This window comes from Passer domesticus, chromosome 9 (assembly GCF_036417665.1).
Source record: "Passer domesticus isolate bPasDom1 chromosome 9, bPasDom1.hap1, whole genome shotgun sequence".
NCBI classification, from domain to species: domain Eukaryota; kingdom Metazoa; phylum Chordata; class Aves; order Passeriformes; family Passeridae; genus Passer; species Passer domesticus.
The window spans coordinates 25244880-25260920 of record NC_087482.1 but is presented as its reverse complement, the minus strand read 5'-3'; the positions used below and the strand labels follow the sequence as shown (position 1 = coordinate 25260920).

The window sequence follows — 16041 nt, the reverse complement described above, 5'->3', positions numbered from 1 at the left end:
CAGCACTCTGAATCGATGGAGTCAGATGCCAATCAACCCCAGATGCTGGACTCGTCCTGTGTTCCATTGTCTCTGGTCGTGTGGTCAGGAGAGACACTGGAGTGCTGGGACAGCACTGGGGTAGCTTCTGCAAGGTTTTTGTGTCATGCTCACCAAGGTTTGGGTTTGGAAGCAGTGGGTGGATGGTCTCTGGTCCCTGGTCAGGAGCAGGGGTGCGGTGCTGCCCTGCTGGGTGATGTTGTCCTTCCTTCCTGCGGTGCCCTGCGAGTGCGGCTGGAAAGGAGCAGCAGCAGCTGAGCGCATCTCGCCCCCAGCTTCCTTTCCCTGGGGTTCTGAGAGTTCCCCGACTGCGCTGCTCTTCATTCCCTCTGGCTCCCTGGCGGAGCGGGGATCTCTTCCGAAGGGAGACACTGCCCTCTCCTGGATTCTGCACGAACCGTGGAAAATGTGGGAAATGCCATCCCAGCCTCCCGAAATCCATCATCTCTCTGCCCTGCCTTCCTCCCTTTCCAGCTTTGACGAACCACAGGGATTTAATAGAACGTGTCCGGTGAGAGAACGGCGTTTTGGGGTGACAAAATGATTTAATTCAAAGCCTTCTCTTAGCGAAACTCCTCAAACAAGGGACTCATCTGCTGACTCACCAGCAGGGTTATTTTTAATGGAGTGGTGCTTCAAGCAGCATTGTTTTTAGCAGAAAACAATCTGCTCATCTGCCTCCCTTCAGCAGATGCTTTTGTGTGAGAGAATAGTCAACTTATAAAAAGTTTAATAGGATCCTTGGGGTCGTGGAGCATATGCACACTATAAATACCCTCATTTAAACAGGCTGGGCTTTGAAGCTTCACATTTGGATGTTTTGTTGAATATCTAGCTTTCTTTTTTAGAATGAACTTTAACTAGTGGACTAAAATATTTTCTATAGACTATGTTAAGGTCTCTTTCTGGGAAGGAAGGAAAAAAATCTGCTACATGTAAGAGAAGTGTTTAGAAGATGATGACAATATTCCTCTGAAACATCTATTATTGAAACCTGCCAGGTTGTTTAACTTCTGAAGAACATGGGCTTGGTGAATAGCCTTCAATCAGCAGCTGAACAAAATAACTGCTTTAACAGCAGCTTTTTGTACTGAAAAGGGGGGAAATAGCATTTCGACAGTTCCCTGGGTCTCATGAGAAGCTGTGTCTGTTTTGTTCAGGATCTCTGGTACCAGGGATAGAAGTTTATTCTGATGCAGTGGGATCTCACTGGTTTGCTTCATTCTGGTTTGAAAATATCTGACATTTTCATACTCTCTTAAGTAGTGCAAAGTGAGTACTTGTAAAAACCTCCACAGGCACTTTGGTATGGGAATTGCTTCTGTTAGAACAAAATGCTTCCACATCTGATCCTGCTCCAAGCAGCAGCAGAAGGGAGGGTGGGAGTGGAATGGAAGCAGCAAACCCCTTCATAACCACATTTCTAATTTTGAGACCACCAAAAATAACCACAATGAGGCCATCGTGAGATAGTCTTTGTGCTGGACATCTCTAAGCTATTAAAAACCAAAACAAAACAGAAAAAACCCCAACAAAACTAACCAAACAAACCCAAAGCTGAACTCCAAAACCTTCTATGTTTGCACCCATACAGATTTTATGTGTATTCTATTTGCTGCAAACCTCTCTCCTTGCCCCATCCATCTGCAGGGACTGCACCTCCTAAAGGCAGGGTTTTTGTCCAGACAGTTGCAGTAGCATCATGCTGAATTTCTCTCTCTCTAGACGACTCATTCACCTCTTAATCTCTAAGGTTTCATAGTTTTATGTACAGCAATTCTTTCTAAAATGGAGTCACAGATTTTTATTAACCTCTTATAGCAAGGATCATAATGAATGAATGGTCCTGCATTATATGAGCTGAGTTATTGCCACTGAAAACTTTGAAACCTTGCCCTAAATTCTACATTAAAATTATCTAATATGTTCACTGAACCCTTAAGATTTAGACAGACACATGCTATGCAACTAATTTTTATTTAGAAGCAAATTTTTAAACTGCATTTTTGCCATTTACAGGTGTTATTTTCATCTAGAAAATGATCCCATACAAGTTATAATAGGTTCCACTTTTTGCTTGTTTGTTTATCAGAATGCTTTGTAACCCTGTGCAGGGAAATACTGTTACCATCAGCTTTTTAAATCAGTCTGTGATATTTTGGGGTAGAAAGCACTGAAAAAAGGATGAGCTCCTGCCTATACCTTTTCATCCTTTTACATTTGTTTAAAAATTTCCGTTTTGTTCGTTTGGTTTTGCACCTTTCCTGCCTCCAAGAATTTAGGACAGAGGTTGATCCTAAACCAGCTCTGGTGTTGTTAATAGATTGTATTCCCAAAATAAAGCTTCTGGGCAATAGCTGCTTGAAGAGTAATGAGAAACAGCGAAAGCTCTGAAGTTTCATCTGAAGTCGTCCAAACACACATCAAAAGCTGTGGCCCTGAGGAAGGAAGGGCACAGCTCATTAGGAAGAAGTGCTGAATAAGTTGGGATCGCGTGTGTGGGGCCGGCTGTGACCGTGAGATGCTGGTGGAGCACGGAGCTGGGATCCTGTGCAGGCCCTTCACAACAAATGTTTAATTTCAGCGAGGCAGCTCTCATTAGCCAGTGAGTCAGGCTGCTATAAATACCCCCCAGCCCAGGCAGACTTGTGCCATATTGTATCAGTGTCTGGAGGCAGCGCGGGTGAGAACTGACTCATGCGGGTGACTCACGGCAGGCCTGGGCAGGCTGCACAGCATCCATCTGCTGGGCAGGAGCAGGGCTGGGCAGGAGCAAGGCTGGGCACGCCGGGGGCTGGCCATCTGGGCTGTATCAGGAGCAGGGGGTGCTCTGCGTTTTGGGGAGCAGGGGATGCAGCGGTCTGTTGGGACATGGATGCTGTGGTTTTTTGGGAGCAGGGGATGTTGTGGTTTTGAGGATGCTGGGGCTTGTCAGGAGCAGGGGATGCTGTGGTCTGCCTTGAGCAGGGGATGCTGTGGCTTTTTGGGAGCAGGGGATGCTGTGCTTTTTTGGGAGGAGGGCATGCTGTGGTTTTGGGGATGCTCTGGTTTTTCAGGAGCAGGAGATGCTGTGGTTTTTTGGGAGCAGGGAATGCTCTGGTTTGTTGAGAGCAGGGGATGCTGTGGTTTTGAGGATGCTGGTGTTTTTCAGGAGCAGAAGATGCTCTGTTTATTTGGGAGCAGGGCATGCTCTGGTTTTTTGGGAGCAGCAGGGATGCTATGGTTTTTCAGGAGCAAGAAATGCTGTGGTTTTTTGGGAGCAGGGAATGCTCTGGTTTGTTGAGAGCAGGGGATGCTGTGGTTTTGAGGATGCTGGGGTTTTTCAGGAGCAGAAGATGCTCTGTTTATTTGGGAGCAGCAGGGATGCTCTGCTTTTTTGGGAGCAGGGGATGCTGTGGTTTGTCAGGAGCAGGGGATGCTCTGGCTTTTTGGGAGCAGCAGGGATGCTGGGGTTTTTTAGGAGCAGGAGATGCTGGGGTTTGTCAGGAGCAGGGGATGCTGTGGTCTGTCTGCAGCAGAGATAATTTCTGAGCCTGTTTTTGTCCTTGCTGTGAGTGGTTCTGTGGCCATCTGGCCCTTCCTGAGGTACTGAACTCATCCCTTCATTTGCTACAGGAAGCATTAGGGTTGAAATCCCTCCTCCTGACAGGAGGAACTGGGGCTTCCCTGGGCTTTGGCAGTGCCTGTGGTGCCCCAGAGCTGCTCCAGGCCAGCAGTTGGGTTTTCCCACCTTGGCAGTTCCTGTTGTTACAGCAACGAGGCGATTCCTCTTTGATTGTGGCAAAGCAGAGCCATTGCTCTTTGAATAATTTTCCATTTTGTTCAGACCTGCTCCCTCAACAAAATTATATATTACTGCAACATGACTATTCCTGGAACACACATTGCCCTGGATTAAAGTGCAGCCTTCTGTTTTTTCCCACTTTATTGTCATGGAATAACAATAGCACTGTAGGGAGTTCCAAGACTTATTATTTCACATACACTAACCTTCAGTTTCAATTAAAGACTAAAATCTGAACCACCTACATTAATAACTTGCCTCCATTCTATTTTTATTTTTAAAGCCTCCCTTATATCTGTTCCTCTAATTATACCTTCTGGAGAAGCTCCCCAGACTGGTAACGAAGTGTTCACCAGACACTGAGAAAGCAGAGATCAGCTCAGAGCTGCTGGCAAGTCTGCTGTGCTCTGCTTACAAGGGATGACTCACTCTTGGCATTTTTGTTTCCTCATCTGCCAAAACCAGTCTTGCCCAAACTCAAGCAGGCAGAACGTTCAGTGGCTACGTCAGGTTTAATGGCACAGCCTTTATTTCTCCTTTTGCCTTTATTTCTCCTTTTGCCTTTCTTCCCCAAACTGACCAGCTTGTACCTTCTCCCACAGTGGATGGCTGTGCTTCAGACAGAGCTCAGCTCCCCTTTTGGTCTCACAGAGGCAAGCCTGCTGTGGCTTAGGGAGGATGGATGGATTGATTGGAAATTTAATTGCAAGTTTTTTCCCATGAAAGATAGAAAAGATCTCATGACAGATCACTAAGGAAATCACAGTATCATTAAGGCTGGAAAAAACTTCTAGGATCAAGTCCAACCATTAATCCAAAATACTTACACTGAGCCAGGATTTGAGCAGTGAGGCTTTGGACTCTGCACCAAACACTCAAGAAAGCTTCTCTTGCCTGCAGGAGCTTGGGTTTGAGTCTGTAGGTTTAGATATTCAGCTGTTTGCTTAAAAATGCCCGTGTTACCCATGTCTATTAATTCCAAACTGGGCTGAGAAGCTTTTCAGATGTAGGGTGTTTATTGTGCCTAAACTGACCCCATTAGCCTTGGCTGATGAAACTTTCTTTCCATGTTTACTTGGGATTTTGTGTCCCACTTCATGCAGCCCCCTCAGAGGAAGGGCATGCAGGGCTGATTTAAAAAGAAAACCCCACTCCTCCTCCCTTGCCACCCCTCTCAAGGCACGACCTTCAGCCCTCTCCCCCTCTGCTGTAGCACTGAACAGGGCTTTTTGTGGGATTTCTCAGCTTGCTGAGCTGCCTCGGGAGCTGCTGCCTTTGTTCTGCCCATGGATTTCTCCCAGCAGCCTCAGGAAATGCTGATTTTGTCCTATATAAGCAATCCACATGTATCTTTGTAATCTTCCTCAGCACTGAGAGATTTAGACTGTCTTCAGACATTAAAAGTCCTTTGAGTTGAACATTCCCATCCTAAGTGTGTCAGCTCTCAGTTTGGGCCCATCCAAAGGCAGAGGAATGTGCTTCTCTCACAAAGCCTGCAGCCTAGAAGGCCACAGCTCCACTTTATTATCTGAAATATACAGCTAAATATGAAGAATTCTTTTTTTGTTTTCTCCAACAGTTTTTAGGCATAAAGAAAAACTGTCACTAAGAAACAGCTTTTTGATGAGGCTGAGAGGTCAGGACCCAGCTGGATAGTCTGTCATAATTGTATTAGCATTGTCAGAAAACTAATGCTGGCTGGTCTGATATATTTGCAGCTAGTTCTAGCTTTTAGTTTTGACTGCATTTTAAGTTAGGCTAAAATTATTATTTTTCTGGAGCAAACATTACAAGAAAGTTCTATTTATTATTTAGTGAATTAGAAACCAATGAATTTTTCTTCCAGCAAAACTATTATTTGAAACATCTTTAAATACACTTTTAAAAAGAAAAAACCCTGCCCTACTGTGGCTGACGGAGCTGGGATTAATAGGGATGATTTTCTGGAGTTCAGCTGAAATCCCCCAGCTCTGCAGACAGAACAGATTTACCTGCTGCAGCTTTGAGCTGCCTCCAGTGCCATCTGTCTCCCTCCTGACTGGTGGCAGTGGCACATTGCCCTGCTCCCCGTGCCCAGGGACCCCAGAGGTATTCATGTCTGCAGGTTACATCCCAATAATCTGCTTGGTGAAGTTCCTTTCAGCATTTTTGTTAAGGGGCCTTCAATCATCCTCCTCCTGTGAGGAAGAAAAACACTGAACCTGCCATGAAATACAATTTTGTTGGGTCTTTTCTTTGCAAGGGGCAACTGTGTGGGGCAAGGCTCTCAAAAGAGGATTTTAGAGAGAGAATGAGAAGCAGCCATTCCCCCTCTCCTGGAATCAGGAGAGCTATTGAGCTCAAAGTGAGGCTGCTTAAGAAAATAGAAATACTTTTTTATTGTAGAGCAGAGTGGAACTTTGCAATGCTCTGCCCCAGGTTCTTGATACTGAGTCCATTCAGATTGCAAAGATAGTCATGGATGAAAAACGTACCCAGGCTTGTTAACTTCTAAGATGCTCCCGTGGGTGGGGACTCACTGAACTGTAAGTTCTTGGACACAGGGGAGTATCAGAACGTGATTAAACTGCAGAACTGTGCAGTGTAAGTGACCTTGGGCAGCACCTCCTCCAGCCTGGTGCTCACAGTCAGATCAGCCTGGAGCTGGAGCAGTTTGCTCAGGGCTGTGTAGGGAGATCTTCAAAACCCCCAGAGCCGAAGGTCTCACCACTGCCCTGGGGCTCTCTTCAAGGGCTGTGTCATCCTCAGAGGGAAAAAAGGACTTTTTAGTCAGGAATTCCCTGTCCCAGCCTGGCTTCTGTCCCATCCCCATCCTCAGTCACCTCCCCCCAGGTACCCCAAAGCTGCCAGGCCAAACAGCCCCAATTTCCTTCCTTCCTGTCCCATTCCCTGGGGAGTCTATGAGAGTTGGGGTCTGCTGGAAAAAACTGACCTTGCTAAGCTGAGATCTCCCCAGGAACTACTGTTTTAGCAAGACTATTATTCTGAGAGCCCATGTCAGAAATAAAGGTCAAGAACTTTGTATTTTTGTTGCTTTAAAAAAAATTTTTGAAATTTCTTGCTGGGATTTGAGGGGGATTTTTTTGGGTGTGTGTTTTTGGTGGGTTTTTTTCTGGTTTGGTTTGGGTTTTTTGGGGTTTTGGGGGGTTTGTTTGTTTGTTGTGTGGGATTTTTGGGGTTTTTTTCCTGGTTGGTTGTTTCAATAATAATAGATGGTGAAGTTGAGTACTGGTCTGATATTTTGTGTAGGAACTTTCAAATCACCAAACTGAAGCGTGTCCCCATGGTGTGGTCCCTGCTCAGGGTGTGCTCTGGTGATCAACAACACAAATAGACAACAAATTATTTCATAACCTGCTGTTCTATTTTCAGATATTTGCATGGGAAAGAGACTAATTGCTTTAGACAAACTGCTGTTCAAGAAGCTTATGGTTAGAATTCATTATATTATTTCTATGTTTTCTACTCCTATAGAATTGTGCACTTTATATAAGAATTGCCTTGAAAGTCTTTTTATTTTGAATTTCATTACAAGTAGAATAAACATCACAGTAATATATTCTAATTGTGTTATTAATTATGCCCTAAAAAGTTCTGATATATACACTAAACTCAAAATTTGGTATGCACTTTATATTTAATTATCAAAATCACTTCTTGTAGTATGTACTGTGGGTAGCTGCTTTCTGTGGAGGAGAATTGAAATGGGATAAACACACAGGACTGCTGCTGTATTAATTATTCTGGCATAGTATCAGAATTTCTGGCATTGTTTCAAGCCATTTCTGTACATAAAAGAATAATAACAGAAAGTTCCATGGCTCGACCCTGTACCTGCAAACTTTTCAAGATGCTGCCCTTGGTTGAACTGCTCAATATCTCAAACTCCAGTTTGAAATGGGAATGTCTAATGCAGCTTTCCCATTTCTGGGGATTTAACAACAGAGGCTTGCTAGGAGCTGTCCTAATTGCTTTTGTTGGTCTGGAAGGTCATTTAAGTTGCTTAAATTTGCTTTTAATATGCATAACCGAAGAGGGCTGTGCAGCTATGAATAAAAAAGAGATGCAATAGCTGATGTATTAAAGAAGGCTCGTGTGCAGAGGTTTTTAGGATTATTCTGGTGGATCCCAGCGTTCCCAAGGTCAGCAGTTCCCAGTGCAGCTCTGAGCATGGCTGGCATCCAGCAGGCCCTGGCATGGGGAGCAGCTGCTGGCCAGCCCCGGCTGCTGCCAGCAAACAGAGCTGGCAAAGGCAACTCGAGGGGTTTTGTGTCTACAAGAGCGTGTTGAGTGTGTTGAGTGCTGCTCTGTGAGGCACAGAGCCTTCTGTGTGCAGGCTGAGTGCTGCTGCCTGGCACCGCGAGCTCCATGTGAACAGGGTTTTTTTTTTTTGTGGAGCCTTTTGCAGGAGGACCTTGAGAGGATGGAGGGTTGGTTTTTCATTTGCTCTTAATTCACCAAAATAATCTGGCTGGGGACATTTGGGGTTGTTCAGCCTGGAGTGAAGGAGGCTCAGGGGGGCCCTGGTGGCTCTGCACAGCTCCCTGACAGGAGGGGACAGCCGGGGGGATCGGGCTCTGCTCCCAGGGAACAGGGGCAGGAGGAGAGGGAACGGCCTCAAATTGTGCCAGTGGGAGTTCAGGTTGGATATCAGGAAGCATTTCTTCACTGAGAGAGGAGTTAAACATTGGCACAGGCTGCCCAGGGCAGTGGTGGAATCCTCATCCCTGGAGGAGCTCAAGAAAGGAGCAGAAGTTGCCCTGGTATATCAGTGATATTTCCGCCCGCTTGGCAGGAGGAATGATGAGGAGGACTCCATGATATCAGAAGGCTAATTAATTACTTTATTATATCATGTTACACTATATCTAAACTGAAGCTGAACAAGCATTCAACTCAACTGCACAAAATCTCATGACTGTCTCCTGGCTGACCGACAGGACACAGCTTGCAGAGATTGGTCAGGAAAAAGAAACACCATCACCAGAATCCAATCAAGCAAATTCCTTCAGGTAAATAATCTTCCAACACATTCCACATATTCCAAAACACAGGAGCAGCAAATGAGATAAGAATTGTTTTGATCTCTGTGCTTCTCCAGGAAAAACCTGAGGGAGAGAATTATGTGTCTCTCTGTTCAGAGAATGTGAAAACCACACTGATAGACATGGCTTAGTGGGCATGGGGTTTTTTGGTCTTGGAGGTCTCTTCCTGCCCTCCTAATTCTGTATTGAAAGCTCCAGAGAACCAGCACTGACATCTATATGCTTGGTTTAAAACTAAACATACTATTAAATTTATATTAAAATTGTTATTAAACTAAAGAGCTCTGGTGAAAAAAATGAATCATGCTTCAGGCTGGGAGTTGTGGTTTGCATGAAGACTTTATCCCAATCATAACTTGCATTGTAAAAATGAACAAAAGTTGGGGAAGAGCAAGAGGGTTGGCAAAGGGAATCCTCTACCAGAGTGGGAAAACCCAAAAATATTAAAAGAGTTACCACTATCCACAGTTCTGTATAATTTACAGCCAAAAGGGTATTAGTGAATTGAAAAAAAAATTTAAAATTGTGTTAGTATGTAGGGAGGAAATGCTGGTGGAAAGAAACTTTGAGAGTTAAATGCCTTTAGATGTGAGCTGCATTAAGCCTGGGCTGTTGTTGCCTCCCCAGTTCCCCTGAAGCCCAGGATGAGTTCTGTGTGGGTCTGTGGGAGCCGGGGCAGGGGGAGGAGGCAGCCTGGCGTGTTGGTGAGCTGGGATGTGGGGTGGGCTCTCGGGGGGAAGGTGTTTGCATGGATGTCTCAAAGCAGAGTGCTGTGGGTTTGTTGTTGCAGCTCTGAGCAGCACATGCTGAGGCACATGTTGTTTGGATTCTCATGTTCAGCTGACTCATCTCAAATCGCTCTGGCAGCAGGAGAATGCAGGGACTGAGAGCATACATTGAATATTGGTGCTTTTGAGTGTTTTAGGCAACACAAGTGGGGCTTTTTAAACTTCCATTGTCTTAGAACTGTCCAAAAGTTCCTGTATAAAATCTGCCATAATTCTGCAGATTCAGTTGAGCAGTGTCTGTCCCCTGCTTTATCTGCAGGTAACATATGAGGAGAATATTCCAGATGTTTTTCCATGTGCAGCTGCTCCAGGGGTTTTCTTGCCCATCACATAGGTTGTCATGTATTGATTGACAGGTTGGGCTCTTTCTCCAGGCAGCTCTGACAGAACCAGAGGACACAGTCTCAAGCTGTGCCAAGGGAAATACAGGTTGGATATCAGGAAAAAGCTTTTCACAGAAAGGCTGATAAAGTTCTGGAATGGCCTGCCTGGGGAGGTGGTGGAGTCACCATCCCTGGATGGGTTTAAAAAAGCCTGGATGTAGCACTGGGGTGCCAGGGTTTAGTTGAGCTGTTGAGGCTGGGCTGGATGATCTTGAAGGTCTCTTCCAACCCAGTGATTCTGTGATTCTCCCAGGAAATCCCCTTTGGATGTCCCATTGCTCTCCTTCTCTACATTACAACTTCAGCTGCTGCCTTGCAGTGAGCTGTTCTCCTCCTGCATTCCTCCAGTACTGAAGTTCATTCCTCATTGCCCAGAGCAGCTGTGACTGCCCCTGGATCCCTGGAGCAGGCCAGGCTGGAGCCACCTGGGACACTGGAAAGGGCCACTGCCCACAGTGACACTGGATGGGCTTTTAAGATCCCTTCCAACCCAAACCATCCTGTGATTCTGTGATTATTCCACTGAAAAATTCTTATTTGAAATTACTGACTTGATGACCCTACATCAGCAAACAGCACCAAACTGGTGTCACTCCATTATTTTAGGAGCTGCTGAACATTTCAGAAAATCCCTTTTCTGACCTTCCTCTAAGTTTAAAACACATTTTAAATACAGCAAATGCATGACTTAGAGGTGGCCCTTGGGGCATAGGAACCAGGTGACTCAAGACCTCAGCTGGGATTTCTTTATCTCATCCTCATGTTCTCCTGTAAGCTTGTAGGGAATTTGCATTTCAGCACTGAAATCCATGGAATACCCAGCTGGGGTTTGGTTTGTATTTACCCTGTGGAGAGAGGTGACACTGGTGTCTGTATTAACATATTGACAGATTTATTGACATCAGTTAATTAAACAGTCTTGCCTGTTTAATTAATAAAATTGATCTGCTGAACATCTAGCTAATAATTCTGGCACAAATATTCCAGCTAGTCTTGTTGCTAAAATGGAATTTCAGCCTCTTATTGTGGAATCTGCCATGAGTCTGTTTGCCAAAATAATTTAATGATCGTTAATTTGTGGGTTTTGCTTCATCTGAAATGCTTAAGCTGGATTTTATTGCAACAATTAAGGACAAAATAGTAAAATGTCTTCACAGAAAATAAATACAAAGGAATAATCATAAAATCCCAGCTTATTTTTATGTAGAAAAGATGAAACAAATAAATTTAATGTCAGTGTGTTATGTAAGACCCATTGAACAGCAGCTGCAGTCAGTGTTTAAAGCTAGGAATAAAATACATGATTAATCTGCACCAAGGATGTAGGAAACACTTCTGAACTTCTTTGATCCATTTGCAGCCCAGTTGACTGCTTTTCTGGCTTAGCTAATTGTTGGGTGAATGACTTTGTCATTCTGGGTGAGGTCAGAAAAACACATTAAAGGACAAAAACATCTGCAGTCTCAGTGACACGTGGTGTCCTGGGCTAGAGGCATCTTCTCTTACCTCTTTGCAGTGATTAATGATTACACTGCTCATTAATTTCCTAATGTTTGTGAAAACTCTTCTGGTGGCAGACATGGCTCCACTGAGAGACCAGGCAAGGAGCAGGCGTTAATTGCATTCTGCTCATTAGGGTTTGTTCTGCTGCTGGCCCTGTTTTTGGTGCTGTACCTGCATCACCTCCCAGCTGAAAGGTCCATGCAGGAGGATCCAGCCTGGATTTTGCAGCTCCATTGTCCTGAGGGTGAAGGAATGCATATCAACAAATATTTTGTACTTCTGCGATGAACAGGAGAAGAAATACATATCAAATTAACCCAAGCAATCAAAAACCTTTTGCAGGCTTGCAGAAGCAGGATTGCTTCCCAAGTCCCCACTGCAGTGGGGTTTTCCAGCAGCCAGCTGCCCATGGGCACTCAGGCCCAAATCCCCTCCTGGCTCCTTGGCCACGCTGCTCCCAGGCTGTTCCAGGGATTCCTGCTGCTGCTGGCACTGCCTCTGTCTGAAACGGACCAGGCCTGGGTTTTTCCCTAATATTTTGTTGTTCAGTCTTGCACAAACTGTAAGTTTATAGACTTCTTTTGCATTTCTTTTCTGTTCATGGCATTTTCATGGAATCCATGTGTTGGAAAGGACCTCACAGCCCATCTTGTAGCACCTCCTGCCAGCAAGGGAATCATATATCTTGGAGAAAACAAATCTATGGGATGCCTTTACGTTTAGGGCAGTTAAGGTATTCCCCAGTGAAGGGTCAGGAGAGTACTAAGGGCCTGCAGAACGTGAGGGTTTAATATTTCACCTTAAAATGTACCAATTTCTTAATGGAGAGTTCAGGTTACTTTAAAGAGGTGATCCTTTCTCCAGAGTGACATGCTGTGCAAAGGAGCTTGAGGAGCTTGGATGACCAGAACAGAACAAAACTGCACAACACAGAGGTGCCAAATGGGGCTTTGAGAGCTGTCACATAAAATCTTAACAGAATTTTTTTAAAGTGATCAATTTAATACAAAGCGTTTTAGCATTTTCAGTGGAAGTTTGTTAGGGCTGACTGAAGGCTGCAAAATTATTTTAATTTGGGTGGGAAAGACTTTTATTTTTCAAAGGCTTTCTTTTAAAAGCAGCTGTTCTGCATGGTGGGAGAAGGTATAAATACTTGTTTAGAGCCTTGTTTTAGCAGAGTTCTTAAAAAGAAGTTGTTACTTGGGGCTCAAGTTGTTTAGCAGGAAACAAATGGTGTTTTAATAGTAATGTCAGGGTACAAGTTGAAAAAGGATTTATTGTGAGTGATAACACAGAGATTTTTCCACAACTCTAGCTGCTGCCAGCATTGTTTAATACTTGCAAGGGATTTTTTTCTGTGAGATGAGAGACAGTAAAATTAATTCAGCAGCTACTGAAATTATGCTTAGCTGAAGCCTCATTTTGGTCAAGGAGTAGGTTTAATAACCACTTCTAACTATATTAAGGGTAAGTGGAAAGCATGTAAGATATAAGATATAATAAAGAAATGCATTTAGCATCTATATAAAGCTCAGAACATACAGGGAAATTATTACAGAGGAAATTCAACACAAGCAAATGTGTATCAACTCATCAGTAACAACCAAGCTGAAAATTAGAAGCAGCTTCCAGTGAAAGCTTTGGGGCATCTTGCTGAAATAAACAGTAGGAAAAATTATTCAGAGGCTTCAGACAGAACTACAAACACTCATAAGAAGTATTTCAAAATGTGATTGAAAATGAAAATACTGTACTCTGGCCTGAGACATTTCTGGCAGTTCTTCTACAGCTGTTTACTTTTGCTTTGAGCTTCAATATTTTATCAGGGCAGCAACAGCCAGGGAATGTTCCATGGAGGGGCACACATGCCTGCAGGGAAGGGAGCACAGGGCTGGATCCTTCCCATCACATTCCAGGCATCAGCATCTCCAGTGCAGCCCTTGGGGCTCTCACTCATACTCTGAGACACATTTTGTGCTTAAGAAGTACAAGTGCCCAGAGAAATGAGCAGGATGTAATTACATAATTGGGGCTCAGGGGGCTGGAACCAGCCTTGATGAGGAGGGGCCAGAGAGGTGGTTTGGATCCCTGTGGCAGCCTTGCTGCTCAGGATTTCAGGCATGGAGCCATGGAATGGTTTGGGCTGGAAGGGACATTAAAGCCCATCCAGTCCCACCCCTTGCCATGGGCAGGGGCACCTTTCACCAAGCCAGGTTGCTCCAAGACACAGCTCAGTCTCAGGTGGGAGAGTGAAGATGGGGGAGTTTTTAGCCTGTAATGGAAATTTTTCCTGTAAAAATGGTCTCTCAGGTCCCAGGCTGCTCGTGTGAACACCATGGTGGTCAGCTTTGTGTCCTGTGTGTCCACATGTGAGGGTACCCCTTATGGAGCCGCTTCTGCTTCCCAAACTCAAAATAACAACATCTGGGGACTGTGTCAGGACCAGGCAGGGTGAAGTTTTGTTTTGGGATTAGGGAGGAGGAGCTGAGCATTCATCTTGTGTTTGAGTAGATGGTCTGAGACCTCCTGGGCAGAGGCAGGGCTGTGTCCTTCGTCCCCTGTGGCCTCACCCAGAATTCCAGCCACAAACTGCCTTTGCTCTGGTTTTCTAGAATGAATCAATAGCCAAGCCTCTTAATCCTGCAGAGACCAGCATGTTAATAATAAACAGGAAAATGCTATAACTGGTAACAAATTGCTTTGCTTTTAAGTCTGTCTCCAAACCTTGAAGATAAATTCAGGTCCTCATTCAAAACAAACGCTGTACCATGTTTGATATTACTCAGGTGATTGTTTATTCCTCACAGCCATGGGCAGAACAGGAATCTCAGCAGAGAAAACTGGGTTTTGGGGACAGCTGGTTCTGTGGCTGTGCAGGTCACTGATGCTGGCAGGGTATCGGTGTGCAGAGGACTCAGAACTACTGGACATTTATTGGGACAGCCTGGCTGTGCTGAGCCCCGTGGAGCTCTTCCCAGGCACTGCAGTGGGATCAGAGTCCTTGTCTTCAATACTTGTAACTTGTACAGTGGTTAGGATAATGACTTGGGCATTTTATGTCCAGTTCTTTTCACACAGTGACATCAAGTGACTGTACAAGTGTCTTGCTGAGCTGACTTTGTAGTGCTGGGGAGGACTTGGCCCCAGTGTCCCCAGTTCTGCCCTACTTACTGCATTTTTTATAAAGAAAAGCCTTTTTTAAAGTCAAAAGCTAAGGCTAAACAGCCTGTGCAGTTACTAACTCCTCCCTTTGTAGTATTCAATCAATTGTGAAACATTTGAGTTCATTCTGCTAAGACGCAGGCGTGGGCAGACTTGATCCCACACTTACTCATCAGCCCAGCTCCCATTGTTCCAGGGGAGAGCTGAGGGAGACTGAGCTTGGCTAAACCAGTGTTTGACAGAAATCATGCAAATGAGTCTGTTATCTTGAATAAAACTGTGGAGTTTAGCTGAGTTTACAGCCAGATAGTTGCTTCCTCAGTTATTTTATCCAGACACATCAAACCAAAAACAAGAGCTGAATTGAAAGCTCGTCCCAAACACAAACAACAATGCCATGCACTGAAAAGCTTCCTGTTATCGTGTCCTCCTTGATCTGGATTGATTTTCACCCAGGGAGCACCTTTCTGAACACCTGGGTAAGTCATTCCTCACTTTTCATTTGACCTGTGCACTGTCAGACATCTGCAGAAACTGGAATTAACACCAGAAGAAGGCACCAAGCTGCCAGGCCTGTTTATTCTCTTCCTCATATGCTGCTGGTGATTGAGGTACTTGACCTTGCAGTAGCTTGGAAAGCTGTTTTATGGGATTCTTTATGGAATGGTGTTGTTTCCTTAGCTGGCATTTATCATTTATGTGATGTATTGGTGGCTGTGATGTGCAAGTTCAGGACACACAAGCACCTTTTGAAATTGTACTCTGTGTTTGGTATCTACTAAAAATGAATCAGTATTTGAATCATTATAAAGCTTCCCTGGAAGGCAGGATACCTTTAGGCTGTGCATCAGAAAAAAACCACTCATCTAAATCTGTATTTCTCTGAATTTCCTTAATTTGTGCAAAAGATAATTCAACTTTCAAAGCTGACTGATACCTGTGATCATGTCAGTGCCTCCCAAGGTCTGTGTTGAAGGTATGGCTGCTCCAATCCAGACCGCCAGTGTGGCATGGGGACACTTTGCTCTGGAGCCTGAGCATCAGCCCATGGGGGCTGGAGTTACAGGATCAAGCTCCCAGGCAGGGATTTGGGAACTGCACCAACAAAGACGTTTGGGGATGGCCACACCAGGCTGGATTCCCTGGAGCTGGAGCTCACTCTGCTGGGTGAGGCAGCAGCACATCAAGTGGATATTTATGGAGTTGGAGTTCTCTTAAGATGAATCCTTCTGGAGCACCTGTTGGTGCTGGATCCAAGCCCTACAGGCCAATTATGTGGGGGAATGGGGAATTTTGGAGCCTTTGCTTCTCCTCTGGTTTTTTATTACATTCCACAG

The 16041-nt window shown here is 44.8% G+C and overlaps 1 protein-coding gene across 11 annotated transcripts in view; it reads left to right on the top strand.

Moving 5' to 3' along the window:
• The window catches only part of IQSEC1 (IQ motif and Sec7 domain ArfGEF 1), a 281322-nt gene that overhangs the window by 93660 nt on the left and 171621 nt on the right, over positions 1 to 16041 (top strand). The gene's annotated exons all lie outside the window — the stretch shown is intronic.